This window comes from Elephas maximus, chromosome 21 (assembly GCF_024166365.1).
Source record: "Elephas maximus indicus isolate mEleMax1 chromosome 21, mEleMax1 primary haplotype, whole genome shotgun sequence".
Lineage (NCBI taxonomy): Eukaryota > Metazoa > Chordata > Mammalia > Proboscidea > Elephantidae > Elephas > Elephas maximus.
In genome coordinates, this window is record NC_064839.1 from 83,620,608 (window position 1) to 83,644,533 (window position 23,926).

Genomic DNA, 23,926 nt, shown 5'->3' on the forward strand with positions numbered 1-23,926 from the left:
CCAGGGTTAGGGTCAGTGTTGCCAGGGTTAAGGTCAGGCTTGCCAGGGTTAGGGTCAGTGTTGCCAGGGTTGCTAGGGTTAGGGTCAGGTTTGCGAGGGTCAGGGTCAGTCTTGCCAGGCTTAGGGTCAGAGTTGCCAGGGTTAGGGCCAGGCTTGCCAGGGTTAGGGTCAGGCTTGACAGGGTTAGGTCCGTGTTGCCAGGGTTAGGGTCAGATTTGCCAGGGTTAGGGTCAGAGTTGCCAGGGTTAGGGTCACGGTTGACAGGGGTAGGGTCTCTCTTGCCATGGTTAGGGTCAGGCTTGCCAGGGATAGGGTCTGTCTTGCCAGGGTGAGGGTCAGGCTTCCCAGGGTCAGGGTCTGGGTTGCCAGGGGTAGGGTCAGGGTTGCCAGGGGTAGTATCAGTGTTGCCAGCGGTAGGGTTAGGTTTGCCAGGGTTAGGGTCAGGCTTTCCAGGGTTTGGGTCAGGCTTGCCAGGGTGAGGTTCCGGCTTGCCAGGGTTAGGTTCCGGCTTGCCAGGGTTAAGGTCAGGCTTCGCAGGGTTAGGGTCAGGCTTGCCAGGGTAGGGTCAGGCTTGCCAGGCGTAGGGTCAGGCTTGCCAGGCGTAGGGTCAGGCTTGCCAGGGGTAGGGTCAGGGTTGCCAGGGGTAGGGTCAGGCTTGCAAGGGTTACGGTCAGGATTCCAGGGTTAGGGTCAGGCTTGCCAGTGTTAGGGTCAGGCTTGTCTAGGTTACGGTCAGGGTTGCCAGGGTTAGGGTCAGGCTTGCCAGGGTTAGGGTCAGGGTTGCCACGGTTAGAGTCAGGGTTGCCAGGTTTAGGGTCAGGGTTGCGAGGGATAGGGTCCGTCTTGCCTGGGTTAGGGTCAGAGTTGCCAGGGTTAGGGCCAGGCTTGCCAGGGTTAGGGTCAGGCTTGACAGGGTTAGGGTCCGTGTTGCCAGGGTTAGGGTCAGAGTTGCCAGGGTTATGGTCACGCTTGCCAGGGGTAGGGTCTGTCTTGCCAGGGTTAGGGTCAGGCTTGCCAGGGATAGGGTCTGTCTTGCCAGGGTTAGGGTCAGGCTTGCCAGGATTCGGGTCTGGGTTGCCAGGGTTAGGGTCAGGCTTGTCAGGTTAAGGGTCAGGCTTGCCAGGGATAGGGTCAGTGTTGCCAAGGTTAGGATCAGGGTTGCCAGGGATAGGGTCAGGGTTGCCATGGTTAGGGTCACGCTTGCCAGGTGTTGGTTCAAGGTTGCCAGGGGTAGGGTCAGGGTTGCCAGGTGTAGGGTCAGGGTTCGAAGGGGTAGGGTGAGAGTTGCCAGGGGTAGAGTCAGGCTTGCCAGGGGTAGGGTCAGGGTTGCGAGGGATAGGGTCAGTCTTGCCTGGGTTAGGGTCAGAGTTGCCAGGGTTAGGGCCAGGCTTGCCAGGGTTAGGGTCAGGCTTGACAGGGTTAGGTCCGTGTTGCCAGGGTTAGGGTCAGATTTGCCAGGGTTAGGGTCAGAGTTGCCAGGGTTAGGGTCACGGTTGACAGGGGTAGGGTCTCTCTTGCCATGGTTAGGGTCAGGCTTGCCAGGGATAGGGTCTGTCTTGCCAGGGTGAGGGTCAGGCTTCCCAGGGTCAGGGTCTGGGTTGCCAGGGGTAGGGTCAGGGTTGCCAGGGGTAGTATCAGTGTTGCCAGCGGTAGGGTTAGGTTTGCCAGGGTTAGGGTCAGGCTTTCCAGGGTTTGGGTCAGGCTTGCCAGGGTGAGGTTCCGGCTTGCCAGGGTTAGGTTCCGGCTTGCCAGGGTTAAGGTCAGGCTTCGCAGGGTTAGGGTCAGATTTGCCAGGGTTAGGGTCAGAGTTGCCAGGGTTAGGGTCACGGTTGACAGGGGTAGGGTCTCTCTTGCCATGGTTAGGGTCAGGCTTGCCAGGGATAGGGTCAGGCTTGACAGGGTTAGGGTCCGTGTTGCCAGGGTTAGGGTCAGAGTTGCCAGGGAGAGGGTCAGAGTTGCCAGGGTTAGGGTCACGCTTGCCAGGGGTAGGGTCTGTCTTGCCAGGGTTACGGTCAGGCTTGCCAGGGATAGGGTCTGTCTTGCCAGGGTTAGGGTCAGGCTTGCCAGGGTTCGGGTCTGGGTTGCCAGGGGTAGGGTCAGGCTTGCCAGGGGTAGGGTCAGGGTTGCCAGGGTTAGGGTTAGGGTCAGGCTTGCTAGGGTTAGGGTCAGAATTCCAGGGTTAGGGTCAGGCTTGCAGGGTTAGGGTCAGGTTTGCCAGAGTAAGGGTCAGGGTGTCCAGGGTTAGGTTCAGTGTTGCCACGGTTAAGGTCAGGCTTGCCAGGGTTACGGTCAGTATTGCCAGGGGTAGGGTCAGGGTTGCCAGGGTTAGGGTCAGGTTTGCAAGGGTCAGGGTCAGTCTTGCCAGGGTTAGGGTCAGAGTTGCCAGGGTTAGGGCCAGGCTTGCCAGGGTTAGGGTCAGGGTTGCCAGGGTTAGGGTCAGTGTTGCCAGGGTTAGGGTCAGGGTTGCGAGTGTTAGGGTCTGTCTTGCCAGGGTTAGGGTCAGAGTTGCCAGGTTTATTGCCAGGCTTGCCAAGGTTAGGGTCTGTCCTGCCAGGGTTAGGGTCAGTTTTGCCACGGTTAGGGCCAGGCTTGCCAGGGTTAGGGTCAGGCTTGACAGGGTTAGGGTCAGGCTTGCTGGGTTAGGGTCAGGCTTGCTAAGGTTATAGTCAGGCTTGTCAGGGTTAGGGTCAGAGTTGCCAGGGTTAGGGTCAGGCTTGCCAGGGTTAGGGTGAGTCTTGCAAGGGTTAGGGTCAGGGTTGCCAGGGTAAGGGTCAGGCTTGCCAGGGTTACGGTCAGGCTTGGCAGGGATAGGGTCTGTCTTCCCAGGGTTAGGGTCAGGCTTGCCAGGGTTCGGGTCTGGGTTGCCAGGGTTAGGGTCAGGCTTGTCAGGTTAAGGGTCAGGCTTGCCAGGGATAGGGTCAGTGTTGCCAGGGGTAGGGTCAGTGTTGCCAGGGGTAGTATCAGGTTTGCCATCGGTAGGGTCAAGTTTGTCAGGGTAGGGTCAGGCTTGTCAGGGGTATGGTCAGTGTTGCCAGGGTTAGGGTCAGGCTTGCCCGGGTTAGGGTCAGGGTTGGCAGGGTTAGGGTCAGGCTTGCCAGGGTTAGGGTCTGGTTTCCCAGGGTTAGGGAAAGGTTGCAAGGGTTCGGGTCAGGCTTGCCAGGGTTAGGGTCTGTCTTCCCAGGTTTAGGGTCAGGCTTGCCAGGGTTCGGGTCTGGGTTGCCAGGGTTAGGGTCAGGCTTGTCAGGTTAAGGGTCAGGCTTGCCAGGGATAGGGTCAGTGTTGCCAGGGGTAGGGTCAGGGTTGCCAGGGGTAGTATCAGGTTTGCCATCGGTAGGGTCAAGGTTGTCAGGGTAGGGTCAGACTTGTCAGGGGTAGGGTCAGTGTTGCCAGGGTTAGGGTCAGGCTTCCCCGGGTTAGGGTCAGGGTTGGCAGGGTTAGGGTCAGGCTTGCCAGGGTTAGGGTCTGGTTTGCCAGGGTTAGGGAAAGGCTTGCAAGGGTTAGGGTCAGGCTTGCCAGGGTTAGGTTCAGGCTTGCCAGGGTTAGGGTCAGGCTTGCTAGGGTTCGGGTCAGGCTTGCCAGGGTTAGGGTCAGGCTTGCCAGGGTTAGGGTCAGGGTTGCAAGGGGTAGGGTCACGCTTGCCAGGGTAAGGGTCAGGCTTGCCAGGGTTAGTGTCAGTGTTTCCAGGGGTAGGGTCAGAGTTGCCAGGGGTAGTGTCAGGTTTGCCAGGGGTAGGGTCAGGGTTGCCAGGAGTTGGGTCAAGCTTGGCAGGGGTAGGGTCAGCGTTGCCAGGGTTAGGGCCAGGCTTGCCAGGGTTAGGGTCAGGCTTGACAGGGTTAGGGTCCGTGTTGCCAGGGTTAGGGTCAGAGTTGCCAGGGTTATGGTCACGCTTGCCAGGGGTAGGGTCTGTCTTGCCAGGGTTAGGGTCAGGCTTGCCAGGGATAGGGTCTGTCTTGCCAGGGTTAGGGTCAGGCTTGCCAGGGTTCGGGTCTGGGTTGCCAGGGTTAGGGTCAGGCTTGTCAGGTTAAGGGTCAGGCTTGCCAGGGGTAGGGTCAGTGTTGCCAAGGTTAGGGTCAGGGTTGCCAGGGATAGGGTCAGGGTTGCCATGGTTAGGGTCACGCTTGCCGGGTGTAGGGTCAAGGTTGCCAGGGGTAGGGTCAGGGTTGCCAGGGGTAGAGTCAGGGTTCGAAGGGGTAGGGTCAGAGTTGCCAGGGGTAGAGTCAGGCTTGAGAGGGGTAGGGTCAGGGTTGCCAGGGGTAGGGTCAGGCTTGCCAGGGGTAGGGTCAGTGTTGCCAGGGTTAGGGTCAGGCTTGCTAGGGTTAGGGTCAGGTTTGCCAGGGGTAGGGTCAGGGTTGCCAGGTGTAGGGTCAGGGTTGCCGGGGTAAGGTCAGCCTTGCCAGGGTTTGGGTCAGGCTTGCCAGGGTTAGCGTCAGACTTGCCAGGGTTAGGGTCAGGCTTGCCAGGGGTAGGGTCAGGTATGCCAGGGTTAGGGTTAGGGATGCCAGGGTTAGGGTCAGGCTTGCCAGGGTTTGGGTCAGGCTTGCCAGGGTTAGGTTCCGGCTTGCCAGGGTTAAGGTCAGGCTTGGCAGGGTTAGGGTCAGGCTTACCAGGGTTAGGGTCATGGTTGCCAGGGGTAGGGTTAGGCTTGCCAGGGGTAGGGTCAGGGTTGCCAGGGTTAGGGTTAGGGTCAGGCTTGCTAGGGTTAGGGTCAGGATTCCAGGGTTAGGGTCAGGCTTGCAGGGTTAGGGTCAGGGTTGCCAGGGTTAGGGTCAGGGTGTCCAGGGTTAGGGTCAGTGTTGCCAGGGTTAAGGTCAGGCTTGCCAGGGTTAGGGTCAGTGTTGCCAGGGTTGCTAGGGTTAGGGTCAGGTTTGCGAGGGTCAGGGTCAGTCTTGCCAGGCTTAGGGTCAGAGTTGCCAGGGTTAGGGCCAGGCTTGCCAGGGTTAGGGTCAGGCTTGACAGGGTTAGGTCCGTGTTGCCAGGGTTAGGGTCAGATTTGCCAGGGTTAGGGTCAGAGTTGCCAGGGTTAGGGTCACGGTTGACAGGGGTAGGGTCTCTCTTGCCATGGTTAGGGTCAGGCTTGCCAGGGATAGGGTCTGTCTTGCCAGGGTGAGGGTCAGGCTTCCCAGGGTCAGGGTCTGGGTTGCCAGGGGTAGGGTCAGGGTTGCCAGGGGTAGTATCAGTGTTGCCAGCGGTAGGGTTAGGTTTGCCAGGGATAGGGTCTGTCTTGCCAGGGTTAGGGTCAGGCTTGCCAGGATTCGGGTCTGGGTTGCCAGGGTTAGGGTCAGGCTTGTCAGGTTAAGGGTCAGGCTTGCCAGGGATAGGGTCAGTGTTGCCATGGTTAGGATCAGGGTTGCCAGGGATAGGGTCAGGGTTGCCATGGTTAGGGTCACGCTTGCCAGGTGTTGGGTCAAGGTTGCCAGGGGTAGGGTCAGGGTTGCCAGGTGTAGGGTCAGGGTTCGAAGGGGTAGGGTCAGAGTTGCCAGGGGTAGAGTCAGGCTTGCCAGGGGTAGGGTCAGAGTTGCGAGGGATAGGGTCAGTCTTGCCTGGGTTAGGGTCAGAGTTGCCAGGGTTAGGGCCAGGCTTGCCAGGGATAGGGTCAGGCTTGACAGGTTTAGGGTCCGTGTTGCCAGGGTTAGGGTCAGAGTTGCCAGGGAGAGGGTCAGAGTTGCCAGGGTTAGGGTCACGCTTGCCAGGGGTAGGGTCTGTCTTGCCAGGGTTAGGGTCAGGCTTGCCAGGGATAGGGTCAGGCTTGACAGGGTTAGGGTCCGTGTTGCCAGGGTTAGGGTCAGAGTTGCCAGGGAGAGGGTCAGAGTTGCCAGGGTTAGGGTCACGCTTGCCAGGGGTAGGGTCTGTCTTGCCAGGGTTAGGGTCAGGCTTGCCAGGGATAGGGTCTGTCTTGCCAGGGTTAGGGTCAGGCTTGCCAGGGTTCGGGTCTGGGTTGCCAGGGGTAGGGTCAGGCTTGCCAGGGGTAGGGTCAGGGTTACCAGGGTTAGGGTTAGGGTCAGGCTTGCTAGGGTTAGGGTCAGAATTCCAGGGTTAGGGTCAGGCTTGCAGGGCTAGGGTCAGGTTTGCCAGAGTAAGGGTCAGGGTGTCCAGGGTTAGGGTCAGTGTTGCCAGGGTTAAGGTCAGGCTTGCCAGGGTTACGGTCAGTGTTGCCAGGGGTAGGGTCAGGGTTGCCAGGGTTAGGGTCAGGTTTGCAAGGGTCAGGGTCAGTCTTGCCAGGGTTAGGGTCAGAGTTGCCAGGGTTAGGGCCAGGCTTGCCAGGGTTAGGGTCAGGGTTGCCAGGGTTAGGGTCAGTGTTGCCAGGGTTAGGGTCAGGGTTGCGAGTGTTAGGGTCTGTCTTGCCAGGGTTAGGGTCAGAGTTGCCAGGTTTATTGCCAGGCTTGCCAAGGTTAGGGTCTGTCCTGCCAGGGTTAGGGTCAGTTTTGCCACGGTTAGGGCCAGGCTTGCCAGGGTTAGGGTCAGGCTTGACAGGGTTAGGGTCAGGCTTGCTAGGGTTAGGGTCAGGCTTGCTAAGGTTATAGTCAGGCTTGTCAGGGTTAGGGTCAGAGTTGCCAGGGTTAGGGTCAGGCTTGCCAGGGTTAGGGTGAGTCTTGCAAGGGTTAGGGTCAGGGTTGCCAGGGTAAGGGTCAGGCTTGCCAGGGTTACGGTCAGGCTTGGCAGGGATAGGGTCTGTCTTCCCAGGGTTAGGGTCAGGCTTGCCAGGGTTCGGGTCTGGGTTGCCAGGGTTAGGGTCAGGCTTGTCAGGTTAAGGGTCAGGCTTGCCAGGGATGGGGTCAGTGTTGCCAGGGGTAGGGTCAGTGTTGCCAGGGGTAGTATCAGGTTTGCCATCGGTAGGGTCAAGGTTGTCAGGGTAGGGTCAGGCTTGTCAGGGGTATGGTCAGTGTTGCCAGGGTTAGGGTCAGGCTTGCCCGGGTTAGGGTCAGGGTTGGCAGGGTTAGGGTCAGGCTTGCCAGGGGTAGGGTCTGGTTTGCCAGGGTTAGGGAAAGGCTTGCAAGGGTTCGGGTCAGGCTTGCCAGGGTTAGGGTCAGGCTTGCCAGGGATAGGGTCTGTCTTCCCAGGGTTAGGGTCAGGCTTGCCAGGGTTCGGGTCTGGGTTGCCAGGGTTAGGGTCAGGCTTGTCAGGTTAAGGGTCAGGCTTGCCAGGGATAGGGTCAGTGTTGCCAGGGGTAGGGTCAGGGTTGCCAGGGGTAGTATCAGGTTTGCCATCGGTAGGGTCAAGGTTGTCAGGGTAGGGTCAGACTTGTCAGGGGTAGGGTCAGTGTTGCCAGGGTTAGGGTCAGGCTTGCCCGGGTTAGGGTCAGGGTTGGCAGGGTTAGGGTCAGGCTTGCCAGGGTTAGGGTCTGTTTTGCCAGGGTTAGGGAAAGGCTTGCAAGGGTTAGGGTCAGGCTTGCCAGGGTTAGGTTCAGGCTTGCCAGGGTTAGGGTCAGGCTTGCTAGGGTTCGGGTCAGGCTTGCCAGGGTTAGGGTCAGGCTTGCCAGGGTTAGGGTCAGGGTTGCAAGGGGTAGGGTCACGCTTGCCAGGGTAAGGGTCAGGCTTGCCAGGGTTAGTGTCAGTGTTTCCAGGGGTAGGGTCAGAGTTGCCAGGGGTAGTGTCAGGTTTGCCAGGGGTAGGGTCAGGGTTGCCAGGAGTTGGGTCAAGCTTGGCAGGGGTAGGGTCAGCGTTGCCAGGGTTAGGGCCAGGCTTGCCAGGGTTAGGGTCAGGCTTGACAGGGTTAGGGTCCGTGTTGCCAGGGTTAGGGTCAGAGTTGCCAGGGTTATGGTCACGCTTGCCAGGGGTAGGGTCTGTCTTGCCAGGGTTAGGGTCAGGCTTGCCAGGGATAGGGTCTGTCTTGCCAGGGTTAGGGTCAGGCTTGCCAGGGTTCGGGTCTGGGTTGCCAGGGTTAGGGTCAGGCTTGTCAGGTTAAGGGTCAGGCTTGCCAGGGGTAGGGTCAGTGTTGCCAAGGTTAGGGTCAGGGTTGCCAGGGATAGGGTCAGGGTTGCCATGGTTAGGGTCACGCTTGCCGGGTGTAGGGTCAAGGTTGCCAGGGGTAGGGTCAGGGTTGCCAGGGGTAGAGTCAGGGTTCGAAGGGGTAGGGTCAGAGTTGCCAGGGGTAGAGTCAGGCTTGAGAGGGGTAGGGTCAGGGTTGCCAGGGGTAGGGTCAGGCTTGCCAGGGGTAGGGTCAGGGTTGCCAGGGTTAGGGTCAGGCTTGCTAGGGTTAGGGTCAGGTTTGCCAGGGGTAGGGTCAGGGTTGCCAGGTGTAGGGTCAGGGTTGCCGGGGTAAGGTCAGCCTTGCCAGGGTTTGGGTCAGGCTTGCCAGGGTTAGCGTCAGACTTGCCAGGGTTAGGGTCAGGCTTGCCAGGGGTAGGGTCAGGTATGCCAGGGTTAGGGTTAGGGATGCCAGGGTTAGGGTCAGGCTTGCCAGGGTTTGGGTCAGCCTTGCCAGGATTAGGTTCCGGCTTGCCAGGGTTAAGGTCAGGCTTGGCAGGGTTAGGGTCAGGCTTACCAGGGTTAGGGTCATGGTTGCCAGGGGTAGGGTTAGGCTTGCCAGGGGTAGGGTCAGGGTTGCCAGGGTTAGGGTTAGGGTCAGGTTTGCTAGGGTTAGGGTCAGGATTCCAGGGTTAGGGTCAGGCTTGCAGGGTTAGGGTCAGGGTTGCCAGGGTTAGGGTCAGGGTGTCCAGGGTTAGGGTCAGTGTTGCCAGGGTTAAGGTCAGGCTTGCCAGGGTTAGGGTCAGTGTTGCCAGGGTTGCTAGGGTTAGGGTCAGGTTTGCGAGGGTCAGGGTCAGTCTTGCCAGGCTTAGGGTCAGAGTTGCCAGGGTTAGGGCCAGGCTTGCCAGGGTTAGGGTCAGGCTTGACAGGGTTAGGTCCGTGTTGCCAGGGTTAGGGTCAGATTTGCCAGGGTTAGGGTCAGAGTTGCCAGGGTTAGGGTCACGGTTGACAGGGGTAGGGTCTCTCTTGCCATGGTTAGGGTCAGGCTTGCCAGGGATAGGGTCTGTCTTGCCAGGGTGAGGGTCAGGCTTCCCAGGGTCAGGGTCTGGGTTGCCAGGGGTAGGGTCAGGGTTGCCAGGGGTAGTATCAGTGTTGCCAGCGGTAGGGTTAGGTTTGCCAGGGTTAGGGTCAGGCTTTCCAGGGTTTGGGTCAGGCTTGCCAGGGTGAGGTTCCGGCTTGCCAGGGTTAGGTTCCGGCTTGCCAGGGTTAAGGTCAGGCTTCGCAGGGTTAGGGTCAGGCTTGCCAGGGTAGGGTCAGGCTTGCCAGGCGTAGGGTCAGGCTTGCCAGGCGTAGGGTCAGGCTTGCCAGGGGTAGGGTCAGGGTTGCCAGGGGTAGGGTCAGGCTTGCAAGGGTTACGGTCAGGATTCCAGGGTTAGGGTCAGGCTTGCCAGTGTTAGGGTCAGGCTTGTCTAGGTTACGGTCAGGGTTGCCAGGGTTAGGGTCAGGCTTGCCAGGGTTAGGGTCAGGGTTGCCACGGTTAGAGTCAGGGTTGCCAGGGTTAGGGTCAGGGTTGCGAGGGATAGGGTCCGTCTTGCCTGGGTTAGGGTCAGAGTTGCCAGGGTTAGGGCCAGGCTTGCCAGGGTTAGGGTCAGGCTTGACAGGGTTAGGGTCCGTGTTGCCAGGGTTAGGGTCAGAGTTGCCAGGGTTATGGTCACGCTTGCCAGGGGTAGGGTCTGTCTTGCCAGGGTTAGGGTCAGGCTTGCCAGGGATAGGGTCTGTCTTGCCAGGGTTAGGGTCAGGCTTGCCAGGATTCGGGTCTGGGTTGCCAGGGTTAGGGTCAGGCTTGTCAGGTTAAGGGTCAGGCTTGCCAGGGATAGGGTCAGTGTTGCCAAGGTTAGGATCAGGGTTGCCAGGGATAGGGTCAGGGTTGCCATGGTTAGCGTCACGCTTGCCAGGTGTTGGTTCAAGTTTGCCAGGGGTAGGGTCAGGGTTGCCAGGTGTAGGGTCAGGGTTCGAAGGGGTAGGGTGAGAGTTGCCAGGGGTAGAGTCAGGCTTGCCAGGGGTAGGGTCAGGGTTGCGAGGGATAGGGTCAGTCTTGCCTGGGTTAGGGTCAGAGTTGCCAGGGTTAGGGCCAGGCTTGCCAGGGTTAGGGTCAGGCTTGACAGGGTTAGGTCCGTGTTGCCAGGGTTAGGGTCAGATTTGCCAGGGTTAGGGTCAGAGTTGCCAGGGTTAGGGTCACGGTTGACAGGGGTAGGGTCTCTCTTGCCATGGTTAGGGTCAGGCTTGCCAGGGATAGGGTCTGTCTTGCCAGGGTGAGGGTCAGGCTTCCCAGGGTCAGGGTCTGGGTTGCCAGGGGTAGGGTCAGGGTTGCCAGGGGTAGTATCAGTGTTGCCAGCGGTAGGGTTAGGTTTGCCAGGGTTAGGGTCAGGCTTTCCAGGGTTTGGGTCAGGCTTGCCAGGGTGAGGTTCCGGCTTGCCAGGGTTAGGTTCCGGCTTGCCAGGGTTAAGGTCAGGCTTCGCAGGGTTAGGGTCAGATTTGCCAGGGTTAGGGTCAGAGTTGCCAGGGTTAGGGTCACGGTTGACAGGGGTAGGGTCTCTCTTGCCATGGTTAGGGTCAGGCTTGCCAGGGATAGGGTCAGGCTTGACAGGGTTAGGGTCCGTGTTGCCAGGGTTAGGGTCAGAGTTGCCAGGGAGAGGGTCAGAGTTGCCAGGGTTAGGGTCACGCTTGCCAGGGGTAGGGTCTGTCTTGCCAGGGTTAGGGTCAGGCTTGCCAGGGATAGGGTCTGTCTTGCCAGGGTTAGGGTCAGGCTTGCCAGGGTTCGGGTCTGGGTTGCCAGGGGTAGGGTCAGGCTTGCCAGGGGTAGGGTCAGGGTTGCCAGGGTTAGGGTTAGGGTCAGGCTTGCTAGGGTTAGGGTCAGAATTCCAGGGTTAGGGTCAGGCTTGCAGGGTTAGGGTCAGGTTTGCCAGAGTAAGGGTCAGGGTGTCCAGAGTTAGGGTCAGTGTTGCCACGGTTAAGGTCAGGCTTGCCAGGGTTACGGTCAGTATTGCCAGGGGTAGGGTCAGGGTTGCCAGGGTTAGGGTCAGGTTTGCAAGGGTCAGGGTCAGTCTTGCCAGGGTTAGGGTCAGAGTTGCCAGGGTTAGGGCCAGGCTTGCCAGGGTTAGGGTCAGGGTTGCCAGGGTTAGGGTCAGTGTTGCCAGGGTTAGGGTCAGGGTTGCGAGTGTTAGGGTCTGTCTTGCCAGGGTTAGGGTCAGAGTTGCCAGGGTTAGGGTCAGGCTTGCCAGGGTTAGGGTGAGTCTTGCAAGGGTTAGGGTCAGGGTTGCCAGGGTAAGGGTCAGGCTTGCCAGGGTTAGGGTCAGGCTTGCCAGGGATAGGGTCTGTCTTCCCAGGGTTAGGGTCAGGCTTGCCAGGGTTCGGGTCTGGGTTGCCAGGGTTAGGGTCAGGCTTGTCAGGTTAAGGGTCAGGCTTGCCAGGGATAGGGTCAGTGTTGCCAGGGGTAGGGTCAGGGTTGCCAGGGGTAGTATCAGGTTTGCCATCGGTAGGGTCAAGGTTGTCAGGGTAGGGTCAGGCTTGTCAGGGGTAGGGTCAGTGTTGCCAGGGTTAGGGCCAGGCTTCCCCGGGTTAGGGTCAGGGTTGGCAGGGTTAGGGTCAGGCTTGCCAGGGTTAGGGTCTGGTTTGCCAGGGTTAGGGAAAGGCTTGCAAGGGTTAGGGTCAGGCTTGCCAGGGTTAGGTTCAGGCTTGCCAGGGTTAGGGTCAGGCTTGCCAGGGTTCGGGTCAGGCTTGCCAGGATTCGGGTCTGGGTTGCCAGGGTTAGGGTCAGGCTTGTCAGGTTAAGGGTCAGGCTTGCCAGGGATAGGGTCAGTGTTGCCAAGGTTAGGATCAGGGTTGCCAAGGATAGGGTCAGGGTTGCCATGGTTAGGGTCACGCTTGCCATGTGTTGGGTCAAGGTTGCCAGGGGTAGGGTCAGGGTTGCCAGGTGTAGGGTCAGGGTTCGAAGGGGTAGGGTGAGAGTTGCCAGGGGTAGAGTCAGGCTTGCCAGGGGTAGGGTCAGGGTTGCGAGGGATAGGGTCAGTCTTGCCTGGGTTAGGGTCAGAGTTGCCAGGGTTAGGGCCAGGCTTGCCAGGGATAGGGTCAGGCTTGACAGGGTTAGGGTCCGTGTTGCCAGGGTTAGGGTCAGAGTTGCCAGGGAGAGGGTCAGAGTTGTCAGGGTTAGGGTCACGCTTGCCAGGGGTAGGGTCTGTCTTGCCAGGGTTAGGGTCAGGCTTGCCAGGGATAGGGTCAGGCTTGACAGGGTTAGGGTCCGTGTTGCCAGGGTTAGGGTCAGAGTTGCCAGGGAGAGGGTCAGAGTTGCCAGGGTTAGGGTCACGCTTGCCAGGGGTAGGGTCTGTCTTGCCAGGGTTAGGGTCAGGCTTGCCAGGGATAGGGTCTGTCTTGCCAGGGTTAGGGTCAGGCTTGCCAGGGTTCGGGTCTGGGTTGCCAGGGGTAGGGTCAGGCTTGCCAGGGGTAGGGTCAGGGTTGCCAGGGTTAGGGTTAGGGTCAGGCTTGCTAGGGTTAGGGTCAGAATTCCAGGGTTAGGGTCAGAATTCCAGGGTTAGGGTCAGGTTTGCCAGAGTAAGGGTCAGGGTGTCCAGGGTTAGGGTCAGTGTTGCCAGGGTTAAGGTCAGGCTTGCCAGGGTTACGGTCAGTGTTGCCAGGGGTAGGGTCAGGGTTGCCAGGGTTAGGGTCAGGTTTGCAAGGGTCAGGGTCAGTCTTGCCAGGGTTAGGGTCAGAGTTGCCAGGGTTAGGGCCAGGCTTGCCAGGGTTAGGGTCAGGGTTGCCAGGGTTAGGGTCAGTGTTGCCAGGGTTAGGGTCAGGGTTGCGAGTGTTAGGGTCTGTCTTGCCAGGGTTAGGGTCAGAGTTGCCAGGTTTATTGCCAGGCTTGCCAAGGTTAGGGTCTGTCCTGCCAGGGTTAGGGTCAGTTTTGCCACGGTTAGGGCCAGGCTTGCCAGGGTTAGGGTCAGACTTGACAGGGTTAGGGTCAGGCTTGCTAGGGTTAGGGTCAGGCTTGCTAAGGTTAGAGTCAGGCTTGTCAGGGTTAGGGTCAGAGTTGCCAGGGTTAGGGTCAGGCTTGCCAGGGTTAGCGTGAGTCTTGCAAGGGTTAGGGTCAGGGTTGCCAGGGTAAGGGTCAGGCTTGCCAGGGTTAGGGTCAGGCTTGGCAGGGATAGGGTCTGTCTTCCCAGGGTTAGGGTCAGGCTTGCCAGGGTTCGGGTCTGGGTTGCCAGGGTTAGGGTCAGGCTTGTCAGCTTAAGGGTCAGGCTTGCCAGGGATAGGGTCAGTGTTGCCAGGGGTAGGGTCAGTGTTGCCAGGGGTAGTATCAGGTTTGCCATCTGTAGGGTCAAGGTTGTCAGGGTAGGGTCAGGCTTGTCGGGGGTAGGGTTAGTGTTGTCAGGGTTAGGGTCAGGCTTGCCCGGGTTAGGGTCAGGGTTGGCAGGGTTAGGGTCAGGCTTGCCAGGGTTAGGGTCTGGTTTGCCAGGGTTAGGGAAAGGCTTGCAAGGGTTCGGGTTAGGCTTGCCAGGGTTAGGGTCAGGCTTGCCAGGGATAGGGTCTGTCTTCCCAGGGTTAGGGTCAGGCTTGCCAGGGTTCGGGTCTGGGTTGCCAGGGTTAGGGTCAGGCTTGTCAGGTTAAGGGTCAGGCTTGCCAGGGATAGGGTCAGTGTTGCCAGGGGTAGGGTCAGGGTTGCCAGGGGTAGTATCAGGTTTGCCATCGGTAGGGTCAAGGTTGTCAGGGTAGGGTCAGGCTTGTCAGGAGTAGGGTCAGTGTTGCCAGGGTTAGGGTCAGGCTTCCCCGGGTTAGGGTCAGGGTTGGCAGGGTTAGGGTCAGGCTTGCCAGGGTTAGGGTCTGGTTTGCCAGGGTTAGGGAAAGGCTTGCAAGGGTTAGGGTCAGGCTTGCCAGGGTTAGGTTCAGGCTTGCCAGGGTTTGGGTCAGGCTTGCTAGGGTTCGGGTCAGGCTTGCCAGGGTTAGGGTCAGGCTTGCCAGGGTTAGGGTCGGGGTTGCAAGGGGTAGGGTCACGCTTGCCAGGGTAAGGGTCAGGCTTGCCAGGGTTAGTGTCAGTGTTTCCAGGGGTAGGGTCAGAGTTGCCAGGGGTAGTGTCAGGTTTGCCAGGGGTAGGGTTAGGGTTGCCAGGAGTTGGGTCAAGCTTGGCAGGGGTAGGGTCAGCGTTGCCAGGGTTAGGGCCAGGCTTGCCAGGGTTAGGGTCAGGCTTGACAGGGTTAGGGTCCGTGTTGCCAGGGTTAGGGTCAGAGTTGCCAGGGTTATGGTCACGCTTGCCAGGGGTAGGGTCTGTCTTGCCAGGGTTAGGGTCAGGCTTGCCAGGGATAGGGTCTGTCTTGCCAGGGTTAGGGTCAGGCTTGCCAGGGTTCGGGTCTGGGTTGCCAGGGTTAGGGTCAGGCTTGTCAGGTTAAGGGTCAGGCTTGCCAGGGGTAGGGTCAGTGTTGCCAAGGTTAGGGTCAGGGTTGCCAGGGATAGGGTCAGGGTTGCCATGGTTAGGGTCACGCTTGCCAGGTGTAGGGTCAAGGTTGCCAGGGGTAGGGTCAGGGTTGCCAGGGGTAGAGTCAGGGTTCGAAGGGGTAGGGTCAGAGTTGCCAGGGGTAGAGTCAGGCTTGAGAGGGGTAGGGTCAGGGTTGCCAGGGGTAGGGTCAGGCTTGCCAGGGGTAGGGTCAGTGTTGCCAGGGTTAGGGTCAGGCTTGCTAGAGTTAGGGTCAGGTTTGCCAGGGGTAGGGTCAGGGTTGCCAGGTGTAGGGTCAGGGTTGCCGGGGTAAGGTCAGCCTTGCCAGGGTTTGGGTCAGGCTTGCCAGGGTTAGCGTCAGACTTGCCAGGGTTAGGGTCAGGCTTGCCAGGGGTAGGGTCAGGTATGCCAGGGTTAGGGTTAGGGATGCCAGGGTTAGGGTCAGGCTTGCCAGGGTTTGGGTCAGGCTTGCCAGGGTTAGGTTCCGGCTTGCCAGGGTTAAGGTCAGGCTTGGCAGGGTTAGGGTCAGGCTTACCAGGGTTAGGGTCATGGTTGCCAGGGGTAGGGTTAGGCTTGCCAGGGGTAGGGTCAGGGTTGCCAGGGTTAGGGTTAGGGTCAGGCTTGCTAGGGTTAGGGTCAGGATTCCAGGGTTAGGGTCAGGCTTGCAGGGTTAGGGTCAGGGTTGCCAGGGTTAGGGTCAGGGTGTCCAGGGTTAGGGTCAGTGTTGCCAGGGTTAAGGTCAGGCTTGCCAGGGTTAGGGTCAGTGTTGCCAGGGTTGCTAGGGTTAGGGTCAGGTTTGCGAGGGTCAGGGTCAGTCTTGCCAGGCTTAGGGTCAGAGTTGCCAGGGTTAGGGCCAGGCTTGCCAGGGTTAGGGTCAGGCTTGACAGGGTTAGGTCCGTGTTGCCAGGGTTAGGGTCAGATTTGCCAGGGTTAGGGTCAGAGTTGCCAGGGTTAGGGTCACGGTTGACAGGGGTAGGGTCTCTCTTGCCATGGTTAGGGTCAGGCTTGCCAGGGATAGGGTCTGTCTTGCCAGGGTGAGGGTCAGGCTTCCCAGGGTCAGGGTCTGGGTTGCCAGGGGTAGGGTCAGGGTTGCCAGGGGTAGTATCAGTGTTGCCAGCGGTAGGGTTAGGTTTGCCAGGGATAGGGTCTGTCTTGCCAGGGTTAGGGTCAGGCTTGCCAGGATTCGGGTCTGGGTTGCCAGGGTTAGGGTCAGGCTTGTCAGGTTAAGGGTCAGGCTTGCCAGGGATAGGGTCAGTGTTGCCATGGTTAGGATCAGGGTTGCCAGGGATAGGGTCAGGGTTGCCATGGTTAGGGTCACGCTTGCCAGGTGTTGGGTCAAGGTTGCCAGGGGTAGGGTCAGGGTTGCCAGGTGTAGGGTCAGGGTTCGAAGGGGTAGGGTCAGAGTTGCCAGGGGTAGAGTCAGGCTTGCCAGGGGCAGGGTCAGAGTTGCGAGGGATAGGGTCAGTCTTGCCTGGGTTAGGGTCAGAGTTGCCAGGGTTAGGGCCAGGCTTGCCAGGGATAGGGTCAGGCTTGACAGGTTTAGGGTCCGTGTTGCCAGGGTTAGGGTCAGAGTTGCCAGGGAGAGGGTCAGAGTTGCCAGGGTTAGGGTCACGCTTGCCAGGGGTAGGGTCTGTCTTGCCAGGGTTAGGGTCAGGCTTGCCAGGGATAGGGTCAGGCTTGACAGGGTTAGGGTCCGTGTTGCCAGGGTTAGGGTCAGAGTTGCCAGGGAGAGGGTCAGAGTTGCCAGGGTTAGGGTCACGCTTGCCAGGGGTAGGGTCTGTCTTGCCAGGGTTAGGGTCAGGCTTGCCAGGGATAGGGTCTGTCTTGCCAGGGTTAGGGTCAGGCTTGCCAGGGTTCGGGTCTGGGTTGCCAGGGGTAGGGTCAGGCTTGCCAGGGGTAGGGTCAGGGTTGCCAGGGTTAGGGTTAGGGTCAGGCTTGCTAGGGTTAGGGTCAGAATTCCAGGGTTAGGGTCAGGCTTGCAGGGTTAGGGTCAGGTTTGCCAGAGTAAGGGTCAGGGTGTCCAGGGTTAGGGTCAGTGTTGCCAGGGTTAAGGTCAGGCTTGCCAGGGTTACGGTCAGTGTTGCCAGGTGTAGGGTCAGGGTTGCCAGGGTTAGGGTCAGGTTTGCAAGGGTCAGGGTCAGTCTTGCCAGGGTTAGGGTCAGAGTTGCCAGGGTTAGGGCCAGGCTTGCCAGGGTTAGGGTCAGGGTTGCCAGGGTTAGGGTCAGTGTTGCCAGGGTTAGGGTCAGGGTTGCGAGTGTTAGGGTCTGTCTTGCCAGGGTTAGGGTCAGAGTTGCCAGGTTTATTGCCAGGCTTGCCAAGGTTAGGGTCTGTCCTGCCAGGGTTAGGGTCAGTTTTGCCACGGTTAGGGCCAGGCTTGCCAGGGTTAGGGTCAGGCTTGACAGGGTTAGGGTCAGGCTTGCTAGGGTTAGGGTCAGGCTTGCTAAGGTTAGAGTCAGGCTTGTCAGGGTTAGGGTCAGAGTTGCCAGGGTTAGGGTCAGGCTTGCCAGGGTTAGGGTGAGTCTTGCAAGGGTTAGGGTCAGGGTTGCCAGGGTAAGGGTCAGGCTTGCCAGGGTTACGGTCAGGCTTGGCAGGGATAGGGTCTGTCTTCCCAGGGTTAGGGTCAGGCTTGCCAGGGTTCGGGTCTGGGTTGCCAGGGTTAGGGTCAGGCTTGTCAGGTTAAGGGTCAGGCTTGCCAGGGATAGGGTCAGTGTTGCCAGGGGTAGGGTCAGTGTTGCCAGGGGTAGTATCAGGTTTGCCATCGGTAGGGTCAAGGTTGTCAGGGTAGGGTCAGGCTTGTCAGGGGTAGGGTCAGTGTTGCCAGGGTTAGGGTCAGGCTTGCCAGGGTTAGGGTCTGGTTTGCCAGGGTTAGGGAAAGGCTTGCAAGGGTTAGGGTCAGGCTTGCCAGGGTTAGGTTCAGGCTTGCCAGGGTTAGGGTCAGGCTTGCTAGGGTTCGGGTCAGGCTTGCCAGGGTTAGGGTCAGGCTTGCCAGGGTTAGGGTCAGGGTTGCAAGGGGTAGGGTCACGCTTGCCAGGGTAAGGGTCAGGCTTGCCAGGGTTAGTGTCAGTGTTTCCAGGGGTAGGGTCAGAGTTGCCAGGGGTAGTGTCAGGTTTGCCAGGGGTAGGGTCAGGGTTGCCAGGAGTTGGGTCAAGCTTGGCAGGGGTAGGGTCAGCGTTGCCAGGGTTAGGGCCAGGCTTGCCAGGGTTAGGGTCAGGCTTGACAGGGTTAGGGTCCGTGTTGCCAGGGTTAGGGTCAGAGTTGCCAGGGTTATGGTCACGCTTGCCAGGGGTAGGGTCTGTCTTGCCAGGGTTAGGGTCAGGCTTGTCAGGTTAAGGGTCAGGCTTGCCAGGGATAGGGTCAGTGTTGCCAAGGTTAGGATCAGGGTTGCCAGGGATAGGGTCAGGGTTGCCATGGTTAGGGTCACGCTTGCCAGGTGTTGGTTCAAGGTTGCCAGGGGTAGGGTCAGGGTTGCCAGGTGTAGGGTCAGGGTTCGAAGGGGTAGGGTGAGAGTTGCCAGGGGTAGAGTCAGGCTTGCCAGGGGTAGGGTCAGGGTTGCGAGGGATAGGGTCAGTCTTGCCTGGGTTAGGGTCAGAGTTGCTAGGGTTAGGGCCAGGCTTGCCAGGGATAGGGTCAGGCTTGACAGGGTTAGGGTCCGTGTTGCCAGGGTTAGGGTCAGAGTTGCCAGGGAGAGGGTCAGAGTTGCCAGGGTTAGGGTCACGCTTGCCAGGGGTAGGGTCTGTCTTGCCAGGGTTAGGGTCAGGCTTGCCAGGGATAGGGTCAGGCTTGACAGGGTTAGGGTACGTGTTGCCAGGGTTAGGGTCAGAGTTGCCAGGGAGAGGGTCAGAGTTGCCAGGGTTAGGGTCACGCTTGCCAGGGGTAGGGTCTGTCTTGCCAGGGTTAGGGTCAGGCTTGCCAGGGAAAGGGTCTGTCTTGCCAGGGTTAGGGTCAGGCTTGCCAGGGTTCGGGTCTGGGTTGCCAGGGGTAGGGTCAGGCTTGCCAGGGGTAGGGTCAGGGTTGCCAGGGTTAGGGTTCGTGTCAGGCTTGCTAGGGTTAGGGTCAGAGTTGCCAGGTTTATTGCCAGGCTTGCCAAGGTTAGGGTCTGTCCTGCCAGGGTTAGGGTCAGTTTTGCCACGGTTAGGGCCAGGCTTGCCAGGGTTAGGGTCAGGCTTGACAGGGTTGGGGTCAGCCTTGCTAGGGTTAGGGTCAGGCTTGCTAAGGTTAGAGTCAGGCTTGTCAGGGTTAGGGTCAGAGTTGCCAGGGTTAGGGTCAGGCTTGCCAGGGTTAGGGTGAGTCTTGCAAGGGTTAGGGTCAGGGTTGCGAGGGTAAGGGTCAGGCTTGCCAGGGTTAGGGTCAGGCTTGCCAGGGATAGGGTCTGTCTTGCCAGGGTTAGGGTCAGGCTTGCCAGGGTTCGGGTCAGGGTTGGCAGGGTTAGGGTCAGGCTTGCCAGGGTTAGGGTCTGGTTTGCCAGGGTTAGGGAAAGGCTTGCAAGGGTTCGGGTCAGGCTTGCCAGGGTTAGGGTCAGGCTTGCCAGGGATAGGGTCTGTCTTCCCAGGGTTAGGGTCAGGCTTGCCAGGGTTCGGGTCTGGGTTGCCAGGGTTAGGGTCAGGCTTGTCATGTTAAGGGTCAGGCTTGCCAGGGATAGGGTCAGTGTTGCCAGGGGTAGGGTCAGTGTTGCCAGGGGTAGTATCAGGTTTGCCATCGGTAGGGTCAAGGTTGTCAGGGTAGGGTCAGGCTTGTCAGGGGTAGGGTCAGTGTTGCCAGGGTTAGGGTCAGGCTTCCCCGGGTTAGGGTCAGGGTTGGCAGTGTTAGGGTCAGGCTTGCCAGGGTTAGGGTCTGGTTTGCCAGGGTTAGGGAAAGGCTTGCAAGGGTTAGGGTCAGGCTTGCCAGGGTTAGGTTCAGGCTTGCCAGGGTTAGTGTCAGGCTTGCCAGGGTTCGGTTCAGGCTTGCCAGGGTTAGGGTCAGGCTTGCCAAGGTTAGGGTCAGGGTTGCAAGGGGTAGGGTCACGCTTGTCAGGTTAAGGGTCAGGCTTGCCAGGGATAGGGTCAGTGTTGCCAAGGTTAGGGTCAGGGTTGCCAGGGATAGGGTCAGGGTTGCCATGGTTAGGGTCACGCTTGCCAGGTGTAGGGTCAAGGTTGCCAGGGGTAGGGTCAGGGTTGCCAGGGGTAGGGTCAGGGTTCGAAGGGGTAGGGTCAGAGTTGCCAGGGGTAGAGTCAGGCTTGAGAGGGGTAGGGTCAGGGTTGCCAGGGGTAGGGTCAGGCTTGCCAGGGGTAGGGTCAGGGTTGCCAGGGTTAGGGTCAGGCTTGCTAGGGTTAGGGTCAGGTTTGCCAGGGTTAGGGTCAGGGTTGCCAGGTGTAGGGTCAGGGTTGCCAGGGTTAGGGTCAGGCTTGCTAGGGTTAGGGTCAGGTTTGCCAGGGGTAGGGTCAGGGTTGCCAGGTGTAGGGTCAGGGTTGCCGGGGTAAGGTCAGCCTTGCCAGGTTTTGGGTCAGGCTTGCCAGGGTTAGCGTCAGACTTGCCAGGGTTAGGGTCAGGCTTGCCAGGGGTAGGGTCAGCTATGCCAGGGTTAGGGTTAGGGATGCCAGGGTTAGGGTCAGGCTTGCCAGGGTTTGGGTCAGGCTTGCCAGGGTTAGGTTCCGGCTTGCCAGGGTTAAGGTCAGGCTTGGCAGGGTTAGGGTCAGGCTTACCAGGGTTAGGGTCATGGTTGCCAGGGGTAGGGTTAGGCTTGCCAGGGGTAGGGTCAGGGTTGCCAGGGTTAGGGTTAGGGTCAGGCTTGCTAGGGTTAGGGTCAGGATTCCAGGGTTAGGGTCAGGCTTGCAGGGTTAGGGTCAGGGTTGCCAGGGTTAGGGTCAGGGTGTCCAGGGTTAGGGTCAGTGTTGCCAGGGTTAAGGTCAGGCTTGCCAGGGTTAGGGTCAGTGTTGCCAGGGTTGCTAGGGTTAGGGTCAGGTTTGCGAGGGTCAGGGTCAGTCTTGCCAGGCTTAGGGTCAGAGTTGCCAGGGTTAGGGCCAGGCTTGCCAGGGTTAGGGTCAGGCTTGACAGGGTTAGGGTCCGTGTTGCCAGGGTTAGGGTCAGATTTGCCAGGGTTAGGGTCAGAGTTGCCAGGGTTAGGGTCACGGTTGACAGGGGTAGGGTCTCTCTTGCCATGGTTAGGGTCAGGCTTGCCAGGGATAGGGTCTGTCTTGCCAGGGTGAGGGTCAGGCTTCCCAGGGTCAGGGTCTGGGTTGCCAGGGGTAGGGTCAGGGTTGCCAGGGGTAGTATCAGTGTTGCCAGCGGTAGGGTTAGGTTTGCCAGGGTTAGGGTCAGGCTTTCCAGGGTTTGGGTCAGGCTTGCCAGGGTGAGGTTCCGGCTTGCCAGGGTTAGGTTCCGGCTTGCCAGGGTTAAGGTCAGGCTTCGCAGGGTTAGGGTCAGGCTTGCCAGGGTAGGGTCAGGCTTGCCAGGGGTAGGGTCAGGGTTGCCAGGGGTAGGGTCAGGCTTGCAAGGGTTACGGTCAGGATTCCAGGGTTAGGGTCAGGCTTGCCAGTGTTAGGGTCAGGCTTGTCTAGGTTACGGTCAGGGTTGCCAGGGTTAGGGTCAGGCTTGCCAGGGTTAGGGTCAGGGTTGCCACGGTTAGAGTCAGGGTTGCCAGGGTTAGGGTCAGGGTTGCGAGGGATAGGGTCAGTCTTGCCTGGGTTAGGGTCAGAGTTGCCAGGGTTAGGGCCAGGCTTGCCAGGGTTAGGGTCAGGCTTGACAGGGTTAGGGTCCGTGTTGCCAGGGTTAGGGTCAGAGTTGCCAGGGTTAGGGTCACGCTTGCCAGGGGTAGGGTCTGTCTTGCCAGGGTTAGGGTCAGGCTTGCCAGGGATAGGGTCTGTCTTGCCAGGGTTAGGGTCAGGCTTGCCAGGATTCGGGTCTGTGTTGCCAGGGTTAGAGTCAGGCTTGTCAGGTTAAGGGTCAGGCTTGCCAGGGATAGGGTCAGTGTTGCCAAGGTTAGGATCAGGGTTGCCAGGGATAGGGTCAGGGTTGCCATGGTTAGGGTCACGCTTGCCAGGTGTTGGGTCAAGGTTGCCAGGGGTAGGGTCAGGGTTGCCAGGTGTAGGGTCAGGGTTCGAAGGGGTAGGGTCAGAGTTGCCAGGGGTAGAGTCAGGCTTGCCAGGGGTAGGGTCAGGGTTGCGAGGGATAGGGTCAGGCTTGCCAGGGATAGGGTCTGTCTTGCCAGGGTTAGGGTCAGGCTTGCCAGGGTTCGGGTCTGGGTTGCCAGGGTTAGGGTCAGGCTTGTCAGGTTAAGGGTCAGGCTTGCCAGGGATAGGGTCAGTGTTGCCAGGGGTAGGGTCAGTGTTGCCAGGGGTAGTATCAGGTTTGCCATCGGTAGGGTCAAGGTTGTCAGGGTAGGGTCAGTCTTGTAAGGGGTAGGGTCAGTGTTGCCAGGGTTAGGGTCAGGCTTCCCCGGGTTAGGGTCAGGGTTGGCAGGGTTAGGGTCAGGCTTGCCAGGGTTAGGGTCTGGTTTGCCAGGGTTAGGGAAAGGCTTGCAAGGGTTCGGGTCAGGCTTGCCAGGGTTAGGGTCAGGCTTGCCAGGGATAGGGTCTGTCTTCCCAGGGTTAGGGTCAGGCTTGCCAGGGTTCGGGTCTGGGTTGCCAGGGTTAGGGTCAGGCTTGTCATGTTAAGGGTCAGGCTTGCCAGGGATAGGGTCAGTGTTGCCAGGGGTAGGGTCAGGGTTGCCAGGGGTAGTATCAGGTTTGCCATCGGTAGGGTCAAGGTTGTCAGGGTAGGGTCAGGCTTGTCAGGGGTAGGGTCAGTGTTGCCAGGGTTAGGGTCAAGCTTCCCCGGGTTAGGGTCAGTGTTGCCAGGGTTAGGGTCAGGCTTCCCCGGGTTAGGGTCAGGGTTGGCAGGGTTAGGGTCAGGCTTGCCAGGGTTAGGGTCTGGTTTGCCAGGGTTAGGGAAAGGCTTGCAAGGGTTAGGGTCAGGCTTGCCAGGGTTAGGTTCAGGCTTGCCAGGGTTAGGGTCAGGCTTGCCAGGGTTAGGTTCAGGCTTGCCAGGGTTAGGGTCAGGCTTGCCAGGGTTAGGGTCAGGGTTGCAAGGGGTAGGGTCACGCTTGCCAGGGTAAGGGTCAGGCTTGCCAGGGTTAGTGTCAGTGTTTCCAGGGGTAGGGTCAGAGTTGCCAGGGGTAGTGTCAGGTTTGCCAGGGGTAGGGTCAGGGTTGCCAGGAGTTGGGTCAAGCTTGGCAGGGGTAGGGTCAGCGTTGCCAGGGTTAGGGCCAGGCTTGCCAGGGTTAGGGTCAGGCTTGACAGGGTTAGGGTCCGTGTTGCCAGGGTTAGGGTCAGAGTTGCCAGGGTTATGGTCACGCTTGCCAGGGGTAGGGTCTGTCTTGCCAGGGTTAGGGTCAGGCTTGCCAGGGATAGGGTCTGTCTTGCCAGGGTTAGGGTCAGGCTTGCCAGGGTTCGGGTCTGGGTTGCCAGGGTTAGGGTCAGGCTTGTCAGGTTAAGGGTCAGGCTTGCCAGGGGTAGGGTCAGTGTTGCCAAGGTTAGGGTCAGGGTTGCCAGGGATAGGGTCAGGGTTGCCATGGTTAGGGTCACGCTTGCCAGGTGTAGGGTCAAGGTTGCCAGGGGTAGGGTCAGGGTTGCCAGGGGTAGGGTCAGGGTTCGAAGGGGTAGGGTCAGAGTTGCCAGGGGTAGAGTCAGGCTTGAGAGGGGTAGGGTCAGGGTTGCCAGGGGTAGGGTCAGGCTTGCCAGGGGTAGGGTCAGGGTTGCCAGGGTTAGGGTCAGGCTTGCTAGGGTTAGGGTCAGGTTTGCCAGGGGTAGGGTCAGGGTTGCCAGGTGTAGGGTCAGGGTTGCCAGGGTTAGGGTCAGGCTTGCTAGGGTTAGGGTCAGGTTTGCCAGGGGTAGGGTCAGGGTTGCCAGGTGTAGGGTCAGGGTTGCCGGGGTAAGGTCAGCCTTGCCAGGGTTTGGGTCAGGCTTGCCAGGGCTAGCGTCAGACTTGCCAGGGTTAGGGTCAGGCTTGCCAGGGGTAGGGTCAGGTATGCCAGGGTTAGGGTTAGGGATGCCAGGGTTAGGGTCAGGCTTGCCAGGGTTTGGGTCAGGCTTGCCAGGGTTAGGTTCCGGCTTGCCAGGGTTAAGGTCAGGCTTGGCAGGGTTAGGGTCAGGCTTACCAGGGTTAGGGTCATGGTTGCCAGGGGTAGGGTTAGGCTTGCCAGGGGTAGGGTCAGGGTTGCCAGGGTTAGGGTTAGGGTCAGGCTTGCTAGGGTTAGGGTCAGGATTCCAGGGTTAGGGTCAGGCTTGCAGGGTTAGGGTCAGGGTTGCCAGGGTTAGCGTCAGGGTGTCCAGGGTTAGGGTCAGTGTTGCCAGGGTTAAGGTCAGGCTTGCCAGGGTTAGGGTCAGTGTTGCCAGGGTTGCTAGGGTTAGGGTCAGGTTTGCGAGGGTCAGGGTCAGTCTTGCCAGGATTAGGGTCAGAGTTGCCAGGGTTAGGGCCAGGCTTGCCAGGGTTAGGGTCAGGCTTGACAGGGTTAGGGTCCGTGTTGCCAGGGTTAGGGTCAGATTTGCCAGGGTTAGGGTCAGAGTTGCCAGGGTTAGGGTCACGGTTG